Genomic DNA, 20,554 nt, shown 5'->3' on the forward strand with positions numbered 1-20,554 from the left:
AATATCCAATAAATGTCGTTCCACTTCATGATTGTGTCCCACTTGTTGTTGATTCTTCACAAAAAAAAAACAGTTTTATATCTTTATGTTTGAAGCCTGAAATGTGGCAAAAGGTCGCAAAGTTCAAGGGGGCCGAATACTTTCGCAAGGCACTGTATATATACAGTTGAGGTCGGAAGTTTACATACACTTAGGTTGAAGTCATTAACTTCTTAGTGATCCCTTCCCGCCCCAATCCCGTTAACGGGATTGATTTGACAACACCCAGTGAAATAGCAGCGCGCCAAATTCAAAAACAGAAATACTCGTAATAATAATTCATAAATCATACAAGTGTTATACATGGGTTTAATTATGAATTCTTGTTAATCCAGCCACAGTGTCAGATTTCAAAAAGGCTTTACGGCGAAAGCAAACCATGCTATTATCTGAGGATAGCACCCCATCAAACATACACATGAAAATCATAATTCAACCCGCCAGGCACAACATAAAAGTCAGAAATAACATATAATGCATGCTTTACCTTTGAAGATCTTCTTCTGTTGGCACTCCAATATGTCCATTAAACATCACAAATGGTCCTTTTGTTCGATAAATTCTGTCGTTATATATACAAAATGTCCATTTATTTGGCGCGTTTGATTCAGAAAATACACCGGTTCCAACTCCCGCAACATGACTACACAATATCTAATTAGTTACCTGTAAACTTGACTAAACATTTCAAACAACTTTCCTAATCCAACTTTAGGTATTTTTAGACGTAAATAATTGATACAATTTAAGACGGAATAAACTGTGTTCAATACCGGAGGAAAACAATGTGGAGCGTGCTTTCAGGTTGTGCGCCTCAACCACAACAGTACACTTCACTCGACCCTCGTTCTGAACAGGGCTACTTCTTCATTTCTCAAAATAAAAACATCAACCAATTTCTAAAGACTGTTGACATCTAGTGGAAGCGATACGAACTGCAAGCAACTGCTTCAGAATTCTAGCTTTCCATTGAAAAGCCATTGAAAAGAGAGTGACCTCAAAAAAATTTTTCCTGGATGGTTTGTCCTCGGGGTTTTGCTTGCAAAATCAGTTCTGTTAAACTCACAGAAATCATTCAAACAGTTGTAGAAACTTCAGAGTGTTTTCTATCCAAATCTACTAATTATATGCATATACTGGCTTCTGATGCATATACTGGCTTATATGCATATACTGGCTTTTAAAACTCGTTTTTCAACCACTCCACAAATTTCTTGTTCACAAAGTATTGTTTTGGCAAGTTGGTTAGGACATCTACTTTGTGCATGACAGGCACTCTTTCCTATGGTCTAAAAAAAATGTCCCAATGCCCCTGCCCTGTGTAGGGTGCCGTCTTTCGGATGGGACGTTAAATGGGTGTCCTGACTCTGAGGTCATTAAAGATCCCTTGGCACATATCGTAAGAGTAGGGGTGTTAACCCCGGTGTCCTGGCTAAATTCCCAATCTGGCCCTCAAACCATCACGGTCACCTAATAATCCCCAGTTTACAATTGGCTCATTCATCCCCCTCCTCTCCCCTGTAACTATTCCCCAGGTCGTTGCTGCAAATGAGAACGTGTTCTCAGTCAACTTACCTGGTAAAATAACGGATAAATAAATAAGTCATTTTTCCAACAATTGTTGACAGAGAGATTATTTCACTTATAATTTACTATCACAATTCCAGTGGGTCAGAAGTTTACATATAATAAGTTGACTGTGCCTTTAAACAGCTTGGAAAATTCCAGAAAATGATGTCATGGCTTTAGGAGCTTCTGATAGGCTAATTGACATCATTTGAGTCAATTGGAGGTGTACCTGTGGATATATTTCATGGCCTACCTTCAAACTCAGTGCCTCTTTGCTTGACATCATGGGAAAATCAAAATAATAGAAAATGTGTGGGCAGAACTGAAAAAGCATGTGCGAGCAAGGAGGCCTACAAACCTGACTCAGTTACACCAGCTCTGTCAGGAGGAATGGGCCAAAATGTATTGTGGGAAGCTTGTGGAAAGCTCCCCGAAACGTTTGACCCAAGTTAAACAATTGAAAGAAAATGCTACCAAAAACTACTTGAGTGTATGTAAACTTCTGACCCACTGGGAATGTGATAAAAGAAACAAAAGCTCAAATAAATCATTTTCTCTACTACTATTCTGACATTTCACAGTCTTAAATTTAAGTGTTGATCCTAACTGACCTAAGACAGGGAATTTTTTATAAGATTAAATGTCAGGAATTGTGAAAAACTGAGTTAATCTGTATATATATACAGTGGGGCAAAAAAGTATTTAGTCAGCCACCAAATTTTCATCATAGGTACACTTCAACTATGACAGACAAAATGTGAAAAAAAATCCAGAAAATCACATTGTAGGATTTTTTATGAATTTATTTGCAAATTATGGTGGAAAATAAGTATTTGGTCAATAACAAAAGTTTATCTCAATGCGTTGTTATATACCCTTTGTTGGCAGTGACAGTGGTCGAACGTTTTCTGTAAGTCTTCACAAGGTTTTCACACACTGTTGCTGGTATTTTGGCCCATTCCTTCATGCAGATCTCCTCTAGAGCAGTGATGTTTTGGGGCTGTTGCTGGGCAACACGGACTTTCAACTCCCTCCAAAGATTTTCTATGGGGTTGAGATCTGGAGACTGGCTAGGCCACTCCAGGACCTTGAAATGCTTTTTACGAAGCCACTCCTTCGTTGCTCGGGCGGTGTGTTTGGGATTATTGTCATGCTGAAAGACCCAGACACATTCCATCTTCAATGCCCTTGCTGATGGAAGGAGGTTTTCATTCAAAATCTCACGATACATGGCCCCATTCATTCTTTCCTTAACACGGATCAGTCGTCCTGGTCCCTTTGCAGAAAAACAGCCCCAAAGCATGATGTTTCCACCCCCATGCTTCACAGTAGGTATGGTGTTCTTTGGATGCAACTCAGCATTCTTTGTCCTCCAAACACGACGAGTTGAGTTTTTACCAAAAAATTATATTTTGGTTTCATCTGACCATATGACATTCTCCCAATCTTCTTCTGGATCATCCAAATGCTCTCTAGCAAATTTCCGACGGGCCTGGACATGTACTGGCTTAAGCAGGGGGACACGTCTGGCACCGCAGGATTTGAGTCCCTGGCGGCGTAGTGTGTTACTGATGGTAGACTTTGTTACTTTGGTCCCAGCTCTCTGCAGGTCATTCACTAGGTCCCCCCGTGAGGTTTTGGGATTTTTGCTCACCGTTCTTGTGATCATTTTGCCACCACGGGGTGATATCTTGCGTGGAGCCCCAGATCAAGGGAGATTATCAGTGGTCTTGTATGTCTTCCATTTCCTAATAATTGCTCCCACAGTTGATTTCTTCAAACCAAGCTGCTTACCTATTGCAGATTCATTCTTCCCAGCCTGGTGCAGGTCTACAATTTTGTTTCTGGTGTCCTTTGACAGCTCTTTGGTCTTGGCCATAGTGGAGTTTGGAGTGTGACTGTTTGAGGTTGTGGACAGGTGTCTTTTATACTGATAACAAGTTCAAACAGGTGCCATTAATACAGGTAACGAGTGGAGGACAGAGGAGCCTCTTAAAGAAGAAGTTACAGGTCTGTGAGAGCCAGAAATCTTGCTTGTTTGTAGGTGACCAAATACTTATTTTCCACCATAATTTGCAAATAAATTCATAAAAAATCCTACAATGTGATTTTCTTTATTTGTTTTCTTCTCATTTTGTCTGTCATAGTTGAAGTGTACCCATGATGAAAATTACAGGCCTCTCTCATCTTTTTAAGTGGGAGAACTTGCACAATTGGTGGTTTAATAAATACTTTTTTGCCCCACTGTATTTATGTGTGTATATATATATATATATATCTATGTATGTGTGTATATATATATGTATATGTGTATGTGTGTATATATATATATATATATATATATATATATATATATATATATATATGTATATATGTATGTGTGTATATATATATATGTATGTATGTGTATATATATATATATATATATGTATGTATATGTATATATGTATATATATATGTATATATGCATGTGTGTATATATATATATATATGTATGTGTGTATATATATATATATATATATATATATATATATATATATATATATATATATGTATATGTGTATGTGTGTATATATATACAGTGCCTTGCGAAAGTATTCGGCCCCCTTGAACTTTGCGACCTTTTGCCACATTTCAGGCTTCAAACATAAAGATATAAAACTGTATTTTTTTTGTGAAGAATCAACAACAAGTGGGACACAATCATGAAGTGGAACGACATTTATTGGATATTTCAAACTTTTTTAACAGATCAAAAACTGAAAAATTGTGCGTGCAAAATTATTCAGCCCCCTTAAATGAATACTTTGTAGCGCCACCTTTTGCTGCTATTACAGCTGTAAGTCGCTTGGGGTATGTCTCTATCAGTTTTGCACATCGAGAGACTGACATTTTTTCCCATTCCTCCTTGCAAAACAGCTCGAGCTCAGTGAGGTTGGATGGAGAGCATTTGTGAACAGCAGTTTTCAGTTCTTTCCACAGATTCTCGATTTGATTCAGGTCTGGACTTTGACTTCTAATACCATTCTAATACCTGGATATGTTTATTTTTGAACCATTCCATTGTAGATTTTGCTTTATGTTTTGGATCATTGTCTTGTTGGAAGACAAATCTCCGTCCCAGTCTCAGGTCTTTTGCAGACTCCATCAGGTTTTCTTCCAGAATGGTCCTGTATTTGGCTCCATCCATCTTCCCATCAATTTTAACCATCTTCCCTGTCCCTGCTGAAGAAAAGCAGGCCCAAACCATGATGCTGCCACCACCATGTTTGACAGTGGGGATGGTGTGTTCAGCTGTGTTGCTTTTACGCCAAACATAACGTTTTGCATTGTTGCCAAAAAGTTCAATTTTGGTTTCATTTGACCAGAGCACCTTCTTCCTCATGTTTGGTGTGTCTCCCAGGTGGCTTGTGGCAAACTTTAAACAACACTATTTATGGATATCTTTAAGAAATGGCTTTCTTCTTGCCACTCTTCCATAAAGGCCAGATTTGTGCAATATACGACTGATTGTTGTCCTATGGACAGAGTCTCCCACCTCAGCTGTAGATCTCTGCAGTTCATCCAGAGTGATCATGGGCCTCTTGGATGCATCTCTGATCAGTCTTCTCCTTGTATGAGCTGAAAGTTTAGAGGGACGGCCAGGTCTTGGTAGATTTGCAGTGGTCTGATACTCCTTCCATTTCAATATTATCGCTTGCACAGTTCTCCTTGGGATGTTTAAAGCTTGGGAAATCTTTTTGTATCCAAATCCGGCTTTAAACTTCTTCACAACAGTATCTCGGACCTGCCTGGTGTGTTCCTTGTTCTTCATGATGCTCTCTGCGCTTTTGACGGACCTCTGAGACTATCACAGTGCAGGTGCATTTATACGGAGACTTGATTACACACAGGTCAATTGTATTTATCATCATTAGTCATTTAGGTCAACATTGGATCATTCAGAGATCCTCACTGAACTTCTGGAGAGAGTTTGCTGCACTGAAAGTAAAGGGTCTGAATAATTTTGCACGCCCAATTTTTCAGTTTTTGATTTGTTAAAAAAGTTTGAAATATCCAATAAATGTCGTTCCACTTCATGATTGTGTCCCACTTGTTGATTCTTCACAAAAAAATACAGTTTTATATCTTTATGTTTGAAGCCTGAAATGTGGCAAAAGGTCGCAAAGTTTAAGGGGGCCGAATACTTTCGCAAGGCACTGTATGTATGTATGTGTATATATATATATATATATATATATATATATATATGTATGTATGTATGTATGTATGTATGTATGTATGTATGTATATATATATATATTTATATGTATGTGTGTATATATATGTATATGTGTGTGTGTATATATATATTTATATATATGTTTATATGTATGTGTGTATATATATATGTATATATGTGTGTGTGTATATGTATGTATGTATATGTGTGTGTGTGTGTGTGTATATATATATGTGTGTGTGTGTGTGTGTTTGTGTGTGTGTGTGTGTGTGTGTGTATATATATGTATATGTGTGTGTGTGTGTGTGTGTGTGTGTGTGTGTGTGTGTGTGTGTGTGTGTGTGTGTGTGTATGTATATGTGTGTGTGTGTGTGTGTGTGTGTGTGTGTGTGTGTGTGTGTGTGTATGTATATGTGTGTGTGTGTGTGTGTGTGTATGTATATGTGTGTGTGTGTGTGTGTGTGTGTGTGTGTGTGTGTGTGTGTGTGTGTGTGTGTATGTATATGTGTGTGTGTGTGTATATATATATATATGTGTGTGTGTGTTTGTGTGTGTGTGTGTGTGTGTGTGTATATATATGTATATGTGTGTGTGTGTGTGTGTGTGTGTGTGTGTGTGTGTGTGTGTGTGTGTATGTATATGTGTGTGTGTGTGCTTCTGCTCTTTTTTCCTTCTTTTTTACATCTCAAAGAATTTGAAATGCTGTGATTTTTTTGGGTGCATGACTTTCAGCGTTGCTCTCTCTCTTCCTTCTTGCTCTCTCACTCCCACTCTCCCGGTGTCTGCTGTGGCTTCTCTCTAATAGATTTCATATGTTGCTGCAGTTGACATCAGTCTTAAACTATTTTACATGTGATCTGCGATATTTCCTGAGGAAATGTGTCAGATATTTATTAAGGGCTAATAAAATAAACCTATCTTGTTCTCTCTCTCCCTTTCTTTCTCTTGTCCTTCTTTTACTCACCTCTCTCTGGCCTCACACAGTGTCCCCTCTCTTGTTGTCCTATGCTTAGAAGCTGGCTAGATTATATTATTGTTATTACTCATGCTTTAAAATATGGCTTTTTTGGGAGACAATTTCCTTCCATTCATAAGATGCTGCTGCAGGTCAAGCCTAGGTTGGGTTGGTTTGTGTCTGAGTGGGACTTGGCAGAGGAGGGTCTTCTCCTCTCCCTGTCTCCCTCTCTCTTAACACTCCCTCGCTCCACTCTGTCTTCTCTTTTCCCTGTCTCCCTCTCTCTTAACCCTCCCTCCCTCCCTCCCTCCCTCCCTCCCTCCCTCCCTCCCTCCCTCCCTCCCTCCCTCCCTCCCTCCCTCCCTCCCTCCCTCCCTCCCTCCCTCTTCTATTCCTCCCTCCCTCCCTCTTCTATCCCTCCCTCCCTCCCTCCCTCCCTCCCTCCCTCCCTCCCTCCCTCCCTCCCTCCCTCCCTCCCTCCCTCCCTCTCTCTTCTATTGCAGCTGCATTGTTTGTATCCCTCCATCTGTCTTCCTGTCTGAGTCTGAGACAGTATTGTACAGTAAGGACACTTACTGTCTGGCTACTGTACTCTACATACTGTAGCCAGCTTCAGCCTATACATTACAGCCAGTAGTAGACAATAAAGCATTCCTGGCAGTTCCTCTGCAGTTAGACAGCACTAACACCTTATAAAGACAGGTATTCACACTTACAGAATATACTCCAAGCATAAAGGTGAACTGCAGTTTTGAGATCCATTTTGTTTTTCGGTTGGGAATGTTTCCTCCAGAGAGTTTTCGGTTGGAAATGATTCCTCCAGAGAGTTTTCGGTTGGAAATGATTCCTCCGGAGAGTTTTCGGTTGGAAATGATTCCTCCAGAGAGTTTTTGGTTGGAAATGATTCCTCCAGAGAGTTTTCGGTTGGAAATGATTCCTCCAGAGAGTTTTCGGTTGGAAATGATGCCTCCAGAGAGTTTTTGGTTGGTAAATGCAATTTGGAAAACAGCCAACAACTCACCCGTCCGTTCTGTAAACTCTGCTGAACGCTGTTTACTTCGGGTATACTTGATGATGGCTTAGTAATATACAACCACACCCACGCCCACACCCACGCAAATACACAAATATATAAGTCATCACATTATTTCACCATTATACAGTGTAAACAGTGTGTACATGTGAACTGAAGCTAATGACTGATATCATGTGCTATTATTACAATTAGCCTAAAATGATTTTATCATTTGAATTGTTCATGTGGGAAGAAACTTGTAATTGTTCTTGTAGGAAGAAGATAGGAATTCACACCCGCAAAGTAGTTGTTGTATCTTCACAGTAGTTTGCCAATAAGTTAAACCTTTTCACTGTAAAGTGATTGCTCTGGGACGGGTTGACTGTATGTATATAATATATCAAATCTTGTGTTTGTTTTTTTGTCATTTGTCATTGGCCGGAACAGCAGTGATGGAAAACAAACACATCAGCACTTGGCATTCTGAACCCTTGAATTGCCCTCCTTCCATCTCTCTCTCCCTCTCTCCTTCTCTTTCATCCCTCTCCCAGCAGTACACCCATTCCGCTCGGTCCCCTGGCTGTAGTACCCATACTTCACCCTGAGACGCAACACCCACACCATGCTCTCACTAACCTTTATATTGCAGCCAAGACACAGTGAGAGCGAGGGAGAGACCGAGGCAGAGACGGAGGGAGAGGGGCAATTACTTTCTCTGCCTCTCTGTGGGTCTCTGCCTGAAAAACGAGAGAGAGAGAGAGAGAGAGAGAGAGAGAGAGAGAGAGAGAGAGAGAGAGAGAGAGAGAGAGAGAGAGAGAGAGAGAGAGAGAGAGAGAGAGAGAGAGAGAGAGAGAGAGAGAGAGAGAGAGAGAGAGAGAGAGAGAGAGAGAGAGAGAGAGAGAGAAACCCATTAAACAGCCTGGGCATGGAGAAAAGAGAGAGACTGATCTGATTGATAGATGAGTGAGGGATGTGGGGAGAAGGAGATAGAGGCACGAGGGATGAAATGGAGCAACAGAGAGAGAGAAAAAGAGGCAGGGTAGCAGATGGAAAGAGATAGCTGTGGCAGAGGGTGCCTGTCTGTCTCTGCTATCGTCTGTGTGTCAGTCTTTGGGGGATTTATGTGTTTGTTTGTGTCTCTGTCCCCGACTCTGTCACTTCTGTAATGCGTGCCACATTTTGGGCTGTCACAGACGTTCGCCTGCTTGCTCACCATGGAAACGTGGGGCTTTCCCCTATTCTTCTCCTCCCTTCTTCTCCTCTATCATTCTCTAGGTTGGTGAATGCATAGAGCCTTAACCCCAGTCTCCTTAAACCCCAGCCTCCCATAGACCTCCATAGCGATTGCATTCTCCTTAAACACACAGTATTTATACAAGTATGTGCTGGTAGGTTAGCACACATTCAGTTACATCCAAAGCTTTGGTTTGGTTGAAGGCCACGTTCAGGGTTATGGCTGGTATTTGGGTTAGGGACGTGGTTGTGCACAAGACCAGAGTTGTTCAGGTAGTCTGTACTGGCTAATTATTTAGCCGTTTGTTTTGCTATAAACAGTTGGGTATTATTATGGAGTTACAGTTTGGCTTTTGACAACCGTCTGATTGCACTGCCATGCTAGCAGACCAAATGGAAGCCAGAGAAGAAGGAAGACAGAATTATGACTTTATTAAGGAGGTCAAATATAGACTAATCAAGGGAACTTTTTATATAGTCTACAAGACCTCTTCAATCAGATAAGAACAAACCTGGTCGTTGAGATTGTGTTTACTCCTCGACTATTGCTATTGTTCCTGTATACTGATTGTGAAATCATTAGAACTCTGTTCCTAGAATGAACAGTAATCCTTCCCTTCCAAGGAGCTCCCTGGTTGTGGTTGAAGGGAGGACGTTGTCTGGTTAGTGTCTGGAAGTGTCTGGTGTTATGGCTGTGTGAGCATGGCAAGTTATCAGAAAGGCTCAGTGATGCATTGCAGAAAGTGCATTTGGGAAATGACATGTCCTTTACTGTAAATCAAATCAAATCAAATTGTATTGGTCACATACACATGGTTAGCAGATGTTATTGCGAGTGTAGCGAAATGCTTGTCTGGGTGTGGAGTGTGATGGGGAGGTTAGATATCATATGGTTATGAAGTCATGTGGCCTTCCTCTGTAAGCCTGCTACACCCTAGCCCTAAAGAGACACAGACTAAAGAGAAAACTATTTCAAATTGATTATGATAACCACCATCTAAATCAACTCCCCTTACCTCCCCTCTCCTCCTTCTCCATTCCTCTTCTCACCTTGCCTCTCCACTTCTCTCCTCCACTCCCCTCTGCTACCCTCCCCTCCACTCTGCTCCCCTCCCCTCCACTCTGCTCCCCGCCCCTCCCTCCCCTCTTTCACCTCTCCCACTCTCATTATTCTACCCCACCCCAGGGTATTCTGATTTCTTGGCAGAACACAGGAGAAAGCCACCTGCATAACCCCCCTTTTACACACACACACACACACACACACACACACACACACACACACACACATACACACACACACACACACACACACACACACCACACACAGCCATGTATATACACACACACACACTCCTCCTTCCCCATGGCCTCATGATATCAGCCTCATCCAAACAAGCAGACTTGCTCAACACCATGTGTGGACTTGCACCCAAACACACATAGGGCCAACACACTGTCCTGTCCTGCTCTCCTTCCCTCCCAGATGTCTATTCCTTGACAAAGAGCAGTCTTTCATCCAGGTAGATAACACACTCACACACACACCTTTATCTACCAGCAGTGAAGCTGCCCCTGGCTATAACATGAAAATGTCTGATGAGTGTACATCCAGAACTCCCCACATGACAGGAGCTGCATCAGGGAATCAACCTGGGAGATGAAAATGAATTTTCCATGGTAAATTCCTGCCTCTCTGGCCCCTGTTCTCTGGCCCCTGTCCTTGTCGCTCTCTTTCCTATCCCTTCTCTCTCTCTTTAGTTGTCTCTTTAGTTCTCTCTTTCTGGCTCTCTCATACGCCACTCACTCACCGTTTGGCTTCCTCTCCTTACTGGCAGAATTGGAATATGGTAAAGTTGCCTGTAGGCACTGATCTGAGGTCACTTTACTGTTTTCCCAGTTACGGTTAAGGTTAGACATTGGGGAAGGTAACCTGATCCTAGATCTGTGCCATGGGGATACTCCTAAACCTAGAGCAGGGGAGTTACAGTGTGCCAGGGGACTCAGGGCCCAAGGTGTATTCTCCTGTGGGTCATGGGATCGTTCTGCTCTAATATACATCATAACACAGCTGTACCAGAGCCCAGCCACTGTCACAGAAATGTGCCAGAGCCCATATGGCCGAGTTACGAGGAAAAATTAACATTATGGTCTGACTGAAATGTTTAAATTCCCCACTGTCATCTGGTACACTTTGTATCTGTGTTGATGGATCGGTGGGGTAAGTGCTGACAGTCCATCTGGGCTAAGAGATAGCCCAGTAAAGGGGTCACGTTGATTTGACATGGGTCATGAGAATGAATAGAGTGGATTTAGCAGCATGAGCTGAGGCAGTAGGAGTGTCACTGCTAAACAGGCCTGTCTTATAGCCCTGTCTTATAGGCCTGTCTTATAGGCCTGTCTTAGTGACTGCATCACAAATGGAACCCTATCCCCCATAGGGGTCATGGTCAAATGTAGGGCCCTATATAGGGAACAGGGTGCCATTTGGGATTCAGCCAGTGTCTCAGGGCCAGCCCAGACCCTCAGTAGTCTGCAGCATAGTTCAGCAGCGTCGTACGATGACACGGCCCTGTTTGACTGATTATAAACCAGCAGTCACTGGGTAGTTTCACTGCTCTTTTTACTAGTCTGGACAGACACATAGTGGTCTATTAATGCTGTTGGCCAGTGGATGGGCTCCTCTCACAAAGTCATAGCTCATCCAGGCTGAAGGCTGCGTCTGAAGGAGAGCCCAGGTTAGGGACTCTGTTGACACTACTGAGATACACCTTTATTGGGTTTACTCTGGGGTTATTTCAAGTGTGTGTACAGAGTGGTTCATGTCTGGGTTGTGTGTGCCTTGCTGTTGGAACAGGGTGAAGTGTGTGTGTGTTTGTATGGGTAAAGCTAAGCAGTAGCACTACTTGACATAGAGATTCCTAAGTCATCAGTTCACACCTCAGAGTGCGGCTCTCTCAGTCTCACAGTGGAAGAAAAGTTGCAGAAAACATCAAAATGTAACCAAGATATCATACTCAATTAGCACCTTTTTAATAACAACTAAATCAAATAATTGTACTTACTGTACACTGTACTGTATCCTCCAAAGCTAGCAACACCCAGCATGCTGTTTTGGGAATATGAGTCGTCAGTCCTCACATCCCAACCTGGACATGACAATTGGCAGAAAAACACAATACTCTGTTGAGTCCAAACACGTTGTCTCACTTCCTCCTTGTTATCGCTTGGGATTGGACCCCTGGGCCAGCCAGGGAAATACTTTTTGGACCACAAACACCTTTCATCACTACACCATCACTGGGCAGAGGAACACGCACGCACACACACACACACACACAAGCACACAGGTTTCATCACTAGGACATTACTGTCCTCTAGGACTGGATCCACAGGGCAGAGGGGGAATGTGACGACTTGGCTGTGGGTTGCATCAGAGAGAACGATGGAAAGAAAGAGAGAAAGAAAGAAAGGAGGAGAAGAAAGATGACTCCAGCAGGATTATCTGCTAAGGCCATTGGGACCAGGTCCAGGTTCGAGCCCAGGACTTCCCAGTGGAGTGGTCCATCTCGGTCCAGGAGAATCTGGAAGAGTTTTCCCAGATTGGAATGCTGGACTGGATCATCTGTGTCAATAGGTTGTTCTGTCCTGATTGCCCTAGTTGTGCCAATCAGACTAACTCATTACAATGTTTTTCAGTGTGTCCTGTGTGTGTCTGTGGATGGATGTGTGTGTGATGATGAGAGCTGCTTTAGAAGTGATCTGCTCGCTCTGTGAACACCACATGAGACCGACATGAAACCAGCAGCAGTGAATCAAGTCGTGCGCTAGAGCGAAGCCTGGGAAAGTGTGTCACTGAAACTGTAGGAGTGAACTATGTCAAGTGTGTGTGTGTGTGTGTGTGTGTGTGTGTGTGTGTGTGTGTGTGTGTGTGTGTGTGTGTGTATGTGTGTGTGTGTGTGTGTGTGTGTGAGCTTATGTATTGTGTTTTGTTGTAGTGTTTTGACTACATTGAGATAATAAACATGTTTTATTACTATTATTAATGCTCAATGTGTTATATCTTAGTGTGAGAGGTTCCTCTTGGCTTTATGAAAAACTACCAGTATTCTTGAGTGTTTAAGTACAAGAGTGTGTGTGTACGTCAGGGCACTTGAGTATCTACATGAGATAATGTAGTAAGTTCTAGTTTATTCTAGTTCAAGTATCTTCATGAGATAATGCAGTATGTTCTAGTTTATACTAGTTCAAGTATCTTCATGAGATAATGCAGTATGTTCTAGTTTATACTAGTTCAAGTATCTTCATGAGATAATGCAGTATGTTCTAGTTTATACAAGTTCAAGTATCTTCATGAGATAATGCAGTATGTTCTAGTTTATACAAGTTCAAGTATCTTCAAGAGATAATGCAGTATGTTCTAGTTTATACTAGTTCAAGTATCTTCATGAGATAATGCAGTATGTTCTAGTTTATACAAGTTCAAGTATCTTCAAGAGATAATGCAGTATGTTCTAGTTTCTACTAGTTCAAGTATCTTCAAGAGATAATGCAGCATGTTCTAGTTTATTCTATTTAGTGTATCTGGGTGTGTTTCAGGGAACTTAAGAGGGTTGTTTATGAAATCTAAAGATACATAAAACTCCTGGAAGTGTGTGTGTGTGTGTGTGTGTGTGTGTGTGTGTGTGTGTGTGTGTGTGTGTGTGTGTGTGTGTGTGTGTGTGTGTGTGTGTGTGTGTGAGAGAGAGAGGTCTCTTGTGTGTGGGACAGCCAGGCTCTGCTGGTACTCAGCTGTTTCATGTTGCCGTTCCTGGAAGGGCTAGGCTTGTGAGTGTTTACGGGCAAGCTGCGAGACTGTGTGTGCTGGGTGTTGGTCCACCACTGTCAGGTCACTCTCTCTCTCTCCCTCCCTCACACTGTCCTTAGTCTGTCCATTCGTCCTCTTAGCTGTACTAATACTATACCCCTTAAACTCATAACTCAACTACATAATTAACACGTACTGCACCATGTTATTCTTAGCTGTGCCCTGGGGTCCTAGGGCTGGGTAATGGTGGTTACTGATGTCCCCGTTCACAATTACCTTTATCCCCCTGCTTATAACCCTGTGTTTTTAAAATTATAAATCTACAGTTCAACATATGTTGTCATGACTACTCCAGTAGCCTAGACTATATGACATCCGGTTTCTCATGCTTGAGATAAAGAAGAAGGGGGCGTTATGTTTGAGGGTTTGGTGCCACTTTATATCAAGTGGCTAAAACCATGTTGTAGTACATGCTTATGTCTCCACACTAATACAGTACATTAAATCACCACTTGAAATAAAGTGGGACTGAGAGTTTAAATGTAGCGTCCTCCATAACTTTAGTCTGATAGCTCAGAGACCAGAGACAGACTGAAGAGCATCGTCTCTCCTCTGTTGGAGCCTCTGGGGTGCTGTCTGGAGGAGGGAGTGGTTACAATCTATCATTACAGTCTATGTCCCCTCACTTAGTCACTCCTCTCCTCTATCTCAGCCGCTCATGGAACTTTTCACACTCTGAAGTCAGTACGACAGACTAAACATGACAGGACTGGCCATTTTACACTGTCTCAGCTCTGAGGTGTCTGGAGCAGATGAGACTGGGCCTGGCTGGGCTGGGCTGAGTGTGCACCCAAATGGAACCCTTTTCTATATATAGTGTATTACTTTTCTATATATAGTGTATTACTTTTCTATATATAGTGTATTACTTTTCTATATATAGTGTATTACTTTTCTATATATAGTGTATTACTTTTCTATATGTAGTGTATTACTTGTTTTCTATATGTAGTGTAGTACTTGTTTTCTATATGTAGTGTAGTACTTGTTTTCTATATGTAGTGTAGTACTTGTTTTCTATATATAGTGTAGTACTTGTTTTCTATATATAGTGTAGTACTTGTTTTCTATATATAGTGTAGTACTTGTTTTCTATATGTAGTGCATTACTTGTTTTCTATATGTAGTGCATTACTTGTTTTCTATATGTAGTGCATTACTTGTTTTCTATATATAGTGTAGTACTTGTTTTCTATATGTAGTGCATTACTTGTTTTCTATATGTAGTGCATTACTTGTTTTCTATATGTAGTGCATTACTTGTTTTCTATATATAGTGTAGTACTTGTTTTCTATATGTAGTGCATTACTTGTTTTCTATATATAGTGTAGTACTTGTTTTCTATATGTAGTGCATTACTTGTTTTCTATATGTAGTGCATTACTTGTTTTCTATATATAGTGTAGTACTTGTTTTCTATATATAGTGTATTACTTGTTTTCTATATATAGTGTAGTACTTGTTTTCTATATATAGTGTATTACTTGTTTTCTATATATAGTGTAGTACTTGTTTTCTATATATAGTGTATTACTTGTTTTCTATATGTAGTGCATTACTTGTTTTCTATATATAGTGTAGTACTTGTTTTCTATATATAGTGCATTACTTGTTTTCTATATGTAGTGCATTACTTGTTTTCTATATGTAGTGCATTACTTGTTTTCTATATATAGTGTAGTACTTGTTTTCTATATATAGTGTATTACTTGTTTTCTATATGTAGTGCATTACTTGTTTTCTATATGTAGTGTAGTACTTGTTTTCTATATATAGTGTAGTACTTGTTTTCTATATGTAGTGTAGTACTTGTTTTCTATATATAGTGTATTACTTGTTTTCTATATATAGTGTATTACTTGTTTTCTATATATAGTGTAGTACTTGTTTTCTATATATAGTGTATTACTTGTTTTCTATATGTAGTGCATTACTTGTTTTCTATATATAGTGTAGTACTTGTTTTCTATATATAGTGCATTACTTGTTTTCTATATATAGTGTAGTACTTGTTTTCTATATATAGTGCATTACTTGTTTTCTATATGTAGTGCATTACTTGTTTTCTATATGTAGTGCATTACTTGTTTTCTATATATAGTGTAGTACTTGTTTTCTATATATAGTGTATTACTTGTTTTCTATATGTAGTGCATTACTTGTTTTCTATATGTAGTGTAGTACTTGTTTTCTATATATAGTGTAGTACTTGTTTTCTATATGTAGTGTAGTACTTGTTTTCTATATGTAGTGCATTACTTGTTTTCTATATGTAGTGCATTACTTGTTTTCTATATATAGTGTAGTACTTGTTTTCTATATGTAGTGTAGTACTTGTTTTCTATATATAGTGTATTACTTTTCTATATGTAGTGTATCAAATCAAATTGTACTTGTCACATGCACCGAATACAATAGGTGTAGACCTTACAGCGAATTGCTTACTTAGCCAACCTTAACCAACAATGCAGTTTTAAGAAAATACCTAAAAAAGTAAGAGATAAGAATAACAAATAATTAAAGAGCAGCAGTAAATAACAATAGCAGGGCTATATACAGAGAGTACTGGTACAGAGTCAATGTGTCAATGTGCGGGGGCACCGGTGTCAAGGTAATTAGGTACATGTAGGTATTATTAAAGTGGCTATGCATAGATAATAACATAGAGTAGCAGCAGCGTGGGGGGGGGGGGGGGGGGGGAATGCAAATATACTGGGTAGCCATTTGATTAGCTGTTCAGGAGTCTTATGGCTTGGGGGTAGATGCTGTTTAGAAGCCTTTTGGACCTAGACTTGGCGATCCGGTATCGCTTGCCGTGCGGTAGCAGAGAGAACAGTCTATGACTAGGGTGGCTGGAGTCTTTCACAATTTTTAGAGCCTTCCTCTGACACCGCCTGGTATAGAGGTCCTGGATGGCAGGCAGCTTGGCCCCGGTGATGTACTGGGCCGTACGCACTACCCTCTGTAGTGCCTTGCGGTCGGAGGCCGAGCAGTTGCCATACCAGGCGATGATGCAACCCACCAGGATGCTCTCGATGGTGCAGCTGGAGAGCTTTTTGAGGATCTGAGGACCCATGCCAAATCTTTTTAGTCTCCTGAGGGGGAATAGGTTTTGTCGTGCCCTCTTCACGACTGTCTTGGTGTGCTTGGACCATGTTAGTTTGTTGGTGATGTGGACGCCAAGGAACTTGAAGCTCTCAACCTGCTCCACTGCAGCCCTATCGATGAGAATGGGGGCGAACTCGGTCCTCCTTTTCCTGTAGTCCACAATCATCTACTTTGTCTTGATCACATTGAGGGACAATTGTTGTCCTTGCACCACATGGTCAGGTCTCTGACCTCCCTATAGGCTGTCTCATCGTTGTCGGTGATCAGGCCTACTACCTTTGTGTCAGCAGCAAACTTAATGATGGTGTTGGAGTCCTGCTGGGCTATGCAGTCATTAGTGAACAGGGAGTACAGGAGGGGAGGGGCCCCTGTGTTGAGGATCAGCGTGGCAGATGTGTTGTTACCTACCCTTACCACCTGGGGGCGGCACGTCAGGAAGTCCAGGATCCAGTTGCAGAGGGAGGTGTTTATTCCCAGGGCCCTTAGCTTAATGATGAGCTTTGAGGGCACTATGGTGTTGAACGCTAAGCTGTAGTCAATGAATAGCATTCTCACATAGGTGGTCCTTTTGTCTAGGTGGGAAAGGGCAGTGTGGAGTGCAAGAGAGATTGCATCATCTGTGGATCTGTTGGTACGGTATGCAAATTGGAGTGGGTCTAGGGTTTCTGGGATAATGGTGTTGATGTGAGCCATGATCAGCCTTTCAAAGCACTTCATGGCTACAGACGTGAGTGCTACGGGTCGGTCTTCATTTAGGCGGGTTACCTTAGTGTTCTTGGGCACAGGGACTATGGTGGTCTGCTTAAAACATGTTGGTATTCCAGACTCAGACAGGGAGAGGTTGAAACTGTCAGTGAAGACACTTGCCAGTTGGTCAGCGCATGCTCAGAGTACTCATCCGGTTAAACCATCTGAGAGCGTGATCACACAGTTGTCTGGAACAGCTTATGCTCTCATGCGTGTTTCATTGTTACTTGCCTCGAAGCAAGCATAGAAGTTATTTAGCTTGTCCGGTAGGCTCGTGTCACTGAGCAGCTCTTGGCTGTGCTTCCCTTTGTAATCTGTAATAGTTTGAAAGCCCTGCCACATCCAACGATTCAATCTTAGTCCTGTATTGACACTTGTTTGATGGTTCGTTGGAGGGAAGAGCGGGATTTCTTATAAGCTTCCAGGTTACAATCCCGCTCCTTGAAAGCGGCAGTTCTACCCTTTAGCTCAGTGCAAATGTTAATTCATGGCTTCTGGTTGGGGTATGTACGTACAGTCACTGTGGGGATGACGTCCTCGATGCACTTATTGATAAAGCCAGTGACTGATGTGGTGTACTCCTCAATACCATCGGAAGAATCCCAGAACATACTCCAGTCTGTGATAGCAAAACAGTCCTGTAGTTTAGCATCTGCTTCATCTGACCACTTTTTTATAGACCGAGTCACTGGTGCTTCCTGCTTTAGTTTTTGCTTGTAAGCAGGAATCAGGAATATAGAGTTATGGTTAGATTTGCCAAATGGAGGGTGAGGGAGAGCTTTGTACGCATTTCTGTGTGTGGAGTAAAGGTGGTCTAGAATTTTTTTCCTCTGGTTGCACATTTAACATGCTGATAGAAATTTGGTAAAACTGATTTAAGTTTCCCTACATTAAAGTCCCCGACTACTAGGAGCACCGCCTCTGGATTAGAGTTTTCCTGTTTGTTTATGGCGGTTTACAGCTCATTGAGTGCGGTTTTAGTGCCAACCTCGGTCTGTGGTGGTATGTAGACAGCTACGAAAAATACAGACGAAAACTCTCTAGGTAGATACAGTGGGGCAAAAAAGTATTTAGTCAGCCACCAATTGTGCAAGTTCTCCCACTTAAAAAGATGAGAGAGGCCTGTAATTTTCATCATAGGTACACTTCAACTATGTCAGACAAAATGAGAAAAAAAATCCAGAAAATCACATTGTAGGATTTTTTATGAATTTATTTGCAAATTATGGTGGAAAATAAGTATTTGGTCAATAACAAAATGTATCTCAATACTTTGTTATATACCCTTTGTTGGCAATGACAGAGGTCAAACGTTTCTGTAAGTCTTCACAAGGTTTTCACACACTGTTGCTGGTATTTTGGCCCATTCCTCCATGCAGATCTCCTCTAGAGCAGTGGTGTTTTGGGGCTGTTGCTGGGCTATACGGACTTTCATCTCCCTTTTCTATATACAGTTGAAGTCGGAAGTTTACATACACCTTAGCCAAATACATTTAAACTCAGTTTTCTATAGGATTGAGGTCAGGGCTTTGGGTTGACCACTCCAATACCTTGACTTTGTTGTCCTTAAGCCATTTTTCCACAATTGTGTAAGTACTTTGTAAGTATGCTTGGGGTCATAGTCCATTTGGAAGACCCATTTGAGACCAAGCTCAACTTCCTGACTGATGTCTTGAGATGTTTCTTCAATATATCCACATAATTTTCCCTCCTCATGACGCCATCTATTTTGTGAAGTGCACCAGTCCCTCCTGCAGCAAAGCACCCCCACAGCATGATGCTGCCAACCCCGTGCTTCACAGTTGGGATGGTGTTCTTCGGCTTGCAAGCCTCCCCCTTTTTTCTCAAAACATAACGATGGTCATTATGGCCAAACGGTTCCATTTTCATTTCATCAGACCAGAGGACATTTCTCCAAAAAGTACGATCGTTGTCCCCATGTGTAGTTGCAAACCGTAGTCTGGCTTTTTCATGGCGGTTTTGGAGCAGTGGATTCTTCCTTGTTGAGCGGCCTTTCAGGTTAGGTCGATATAGGACTCGTTTTACTGTGGATATAGATACTTTTGTACCTGTTTCCTCCAGCCTCTTCACAAGGTCCTTTTGCTGTTGTGTGTGTGTGTGTGTGTGTGTGTGTGTGTGTGTGTGTGTGTGTGTGTGTGTGTGTGTGTGTGTGTGTGTGTGTGTGTGTGTGTGTGTGTGTGTGTGTGTGTGTGTGTGTGTGTGTGTGTGTTTGTCTACCTGTGTGTGCATTTACGTGTGTGTGTGTTTTGGGGAGGGGGAGGGCACAGTGCAGTATGACATAGAGATTACATGTAGATAAACCCTTTCAGAGTGGCCTCAGGATCCCTAGTCACTGAGAAGCAGGGAGGAAATTGGTCCAGGGCCTCAACTCAGCTGTGTATATATTCTGCAGGGATCTGAAAGTGGCCGTGTACCCATTCTCCCCACCTCCCTCCTCCCACTCCCTTGTTCCCTCTCTCCTTCCATCCGTCCATCTCAGGGCAGATTTCTCCCACAGTTGGGAGTGCTGGGTTGTGTGGCGGAGTGTTTATGTTGGAGCCCGGACTTCCTAGTGGCAGCCTGCACCTATCTAAACATCCCCCCGGCCACTGCTCTATGTTCCCGGCCTCGCAAACACTCCTCCATCTCCTCTTTTTCTTTCTTCTCTTTCTCACTCTCTCCTCGCTCTTTCTCTCCTTTCCTTACATTTTTCTCTTTCTTTCTCTATCTCCTCTTTTTCTCTCCCTCTTTCTATCTCTCTCTCTGCTTGCTTCCTTCTATTCTCCCTCTCTATACCT

Source organism: Oncorhynchus mykiss, chromosome 24, assembly GCF_057628025.1.
Source record: "Oncorhynchus mykiss isolate SJ-2025 chromosome 24, ASM5762802v1, whole genome shotgun sequence".
Lineage (NCBI taxonomy): Eukaryota > Metazoa > Chordata > Actinopteri > Salmoniformes > Salmonidae > Oncorhynchus > Oncorhynchus mykiss.